This window comes from Octopus bimaculoides, chromosome 26 (genome assembly GCF_001194135.2).
Source record: "Octopus bimaculoides isolate UCB-OBI-ISO-001 chromosome 26, ASM119413v2, whole genome shotgun sequence".
NCBI lineage: Eukaryota > Metazoa > Mollusca > Cephalopoda > Octopoda > Octopodidae > Octopus > Octopus bimaculoides.
In genome coordinates, this window is record NC_069006.1 from 6,240,836 (window position 1) to 6,245,074 (window position 4,239).

A 4,239-nucleotide genomic window follows, 5' to 3' on the forward strand; every position below is an offset into this window, starting at 1 on the left:
GTCCAGTCAGCTGTCAGAAATGTGTTGTACCTGTAATTCAAAGGGCCAGCCTTGTCACAATCTGTGTCATGTTGAATCACTCTGAGAACTGTGTTCATGGTACATGTGTCTGTGGAGTGCTCAGCCACTTGTTCATTAATTTCACAAGCAAGCTGTTCCAATGATCAGATCAACTGGAATCCGCCTTGTTGTAACCAGCAGAGTGCGAGAACATTTACAGATGAGTTGAACAACCCTGCTTATTGATGTCATTTCCGCTACTTTTATCATCACGTGGCTGGTGTCATTAAATCTCTGGCGTTCAGTAGCAGATAGTCCTTCATCCCACACCTGAATGATACCCCCAGTGTATTACATGATTATTACCCAAGATATGAGAGATGTAAGTCGATGTTTCACCAATAAAAAACTTATCTGAAAACAGCTTGATTGATGATTATTGGGTGATGTTTGAATGATGAGTGACTTCAAAATTAAGTATTTAAAGCTATATTGATCTATCGGAAATAAATAACTTTCACTAATATACTTTCTCTTTTTAAAGAAATAATATTGTGTTTGTTTCATTTATTTATTTTGTTCCTATATTAGTTAGACTGCTGATATATTTCAATATATTCATATATTTGACCATCTAGTTGAGATATTTCAACATATTCATAAATTCACCGCCACCACCACTGTCCAGTCATTAAGATTAAATACCATTTAATGACTATTTTCTGAAATGATCAGATCAACAAAACTAATCTATTTTTGTAATGAGGTGACTCTAGATGAATATATATTTATACATTCTTGTGTATTTATGTATATATATATATTTGTATATACACATGTATATGTTTGTATATATGTATATGTAAGTATGTGTTTATATATGTATATGTAAAAGCATATATATATTGTGTGTAGTATGTATATTGTGTGTAGAATGAATATTTATGTGTATATGTGTGCATGTTTGTATATTTATGTATATGAGTGTATAATGGTACATATAAGCATATATACTTATGTGAGTTGTGTATGTATATATATATATATATATATATATATATATACACACACATATATATACATAGGCATGTATAGGCATATATATATGTGTGTGTGTATGCACACACACACACACACACACATACATATATATAGAGAGAGAGAGTGAGAGAGAAAGATGTGCTTTGGTCAACAAATCTATTTAACTATCCCATAATATTTAAATAAGACTAGATGAGGTTACTAGATTAAATAAAAACTAATAATATACCCAATACTATATATTTATATATAGTATATATATAAATATATATATTTATATATATATATTTAAATCTCTAAGGAGTATTCTTTAGATTGGGCACATCGTGAGACAAACAGACAGACAGTATATGTTTGACAGTATGATGGATTGAAGACTCAGCTATCAGTTGGCCAGAGAAGTCTTAAAATGTCTAATCTGTGAAAAAGCTTGTGTGCAACACTACAAGCAATGTATCTCTTTATTGTTGCTGGGCATCTTTGATTAAACAAAAGAGTGCAAATTAAACTGTATGAAAGGTCAGAGTTTCACCTTTTTAATGACTATATTTGTAATTAATAATCTATCTGGGTGTTTTAATTAACCCTTTAACATTCAGATTACTCTGTCACATGTCAAGCATATTTATTCATCTTCATCATCATCATCATCATCATCGTTTAACATCCGCTTTCCAAGCTAGTATGGATTAGACGATTTGACTGAGGACTGGTGAAACCAGATGGCTACACCAGACTCCAATCTGATCTGGCAGAGTTTCTACAGCTGGATGCCCTTCCTAAAGCCAACCACTCAGAGAGTGTAGTGGGTGCTTTTACGTGCCACTGGCACGAAGGCCAGTCAGGTGGTACTGGCAATGGCCACGCTCAAAATGGTGTATTTTACGTGCCACCCACACAAGAGCCAATCCAGGGGCACTGGCAACGATCTCGCTCGAAAGTCCTTACACATGCCACGGGCACAAGTGCCAGAAAGGCGGCGCTGGGTACAGGTGCCATCACGATTTCGCTTTTGTTTTGGATTAATCATGCATTATATTATAGCTCTGAGATTTTGACGATGTGACTTTATTTTTAGAATTACTTAACAGGGCAGGTGTGAGAGGCTGGATCTGGTCAGTTTGAACATAAAGTCGGTAGAATATTTGGGCCCTGGATATGACCAGCTTGAATGTGAATGGAGTTATTAAAATAATGAAAACCAGGTGAGTTGCTATAGACACCTGACTATTGAAAGGGTTGAATGCTATCGAAGGATATAACCCTTTTCTTACCATATTTTTGCTGAAGCACACTGCTTTTGTTGTGTCAACTACTTTTAAGCTTATGAAGAAACTAGGAAAATAATTTTCCCATTCTTTAGTTGGTGTTTAGAACACAAAGTAACATGAAATTTTGATAAAAGGTTTTAATGTTGCTCCCCTTAACCCTTCTGTTACCACATTTCTGTTGAAATATACTGTTTTTGTTTCAAATAATTCTGAAAAAATGAAGAATTTATTACAATTACAGAGTCATTATTAAGCTGGTAAAGGTGGTGTGCTGGCAGAATCGTTAGCATGCTGGTTGAAATGCTTAGCAGTATTTCATCTGCTGCTACATCCTGAGTTCAAAATCTGCTGAGGTCAACTTTACCTTTCATCCTTTCAGGGCCAATAAATTAAGTACCGGTGAAACACTGGGTTCAGTGTAATCGACTATTCCCCATCCTCTAAAATTTCAGGCCTTGTGCTTATAGTAGAAAAAATGAAACTGGTATTTGGAAATTTGGAACATAGATTAACATGATACGTTGACAGAAGGTTTTAACCCTTTTGAAGGTCTGTGGCTTAGTGGTTCAGGGATTCAACTCACCATCATAAGGTTTTGAGTTCAATTCCTGGTGGCATGTTGTGCCCTTGAGCAAGACACTTTATTTTACATTGCTCCATTCCAATCAGCTGGCAAAAATGAGTTGTACCTGCAATTCAAAGGAGCCAGCCTTGTTACATTGTGTCACACTGAATCTGCCTGAGGACAACATTAAGGACAGGTGTGTCTGTGAAGTACTCAGTCACTTGCACATTAATTTCACAAGTAGGCTATTCTCTTGATCAGATCAATTGGAACATTCGTTGTTGTAAACAACAGGGTGCCAGTTAACCTTTTACTTAGAATATTTCTGTTAAAAAACGTTCCTTTTGCTTCAATTAATTTTGAAATTAATTAAGAATTTAGTAAAATAACTTCGTCATTACTAAGCTGGTGTTTGGAAAATAAGTTAACGTGAAATTTTGATGGACAGTTTTAATTTAAATCACCTTTAAAAATAAGGTTTGTACCTTAGAACCAGTGGATGTCTCAGGCAGGTTGGTATCAAAAATGCTAAGGGACAAATAATTTGCATAAAAATTTCTGACATGCACCTCTACAATATAAACCTGGGCTGAGCCAGTGGTAAGTTTTAACATTCTGAGAAAATGTGCAGTCGAGGAACACTGTTTCCAGTGTTTTCTCAAAGGAAAAAAAATAAAATACTTTTTCACTGACATACAAAGAATTTTCTAAGTTTATTTTGAGTAGAAAATATCAGAAGAGTGATTTGGTTTCATATCAGTGGAATGTAACGGGATATTTCCAGTGTCCAGACAATAGTTGTGAATTTGTAACAACATCCATCATTTTAACAGTCACATATATCATAAACAATAGAGCTGCCAATACTATTGTGACCACCACCACTTTGGCAGTCACCCACCACCATTGTCTGTTTCTCCATGCTAGAAAGAACTGGAGAAGTATTCACTGCAGTACACACACACACACACAAACACATACACGCATGTAAATGCATGTATGTATGTGTGTATATATATACATATATATACACGTGTATATACATATATATATATATATATATATATATATATATATATATATATATATATATATATATATATATATATACATATATGTACATATATACATACATATACGTACATATATACATACATATATACATATATACATACATATATACATATATATATATACATATATATATATATATATACATATATATATATACATATATATATATACATACATACATATATATGTACATATATCTCTATATATACATATATATATATGTACATATATCTATATATATACATATATCTATATATATACATATATCTATATATATACATATATATA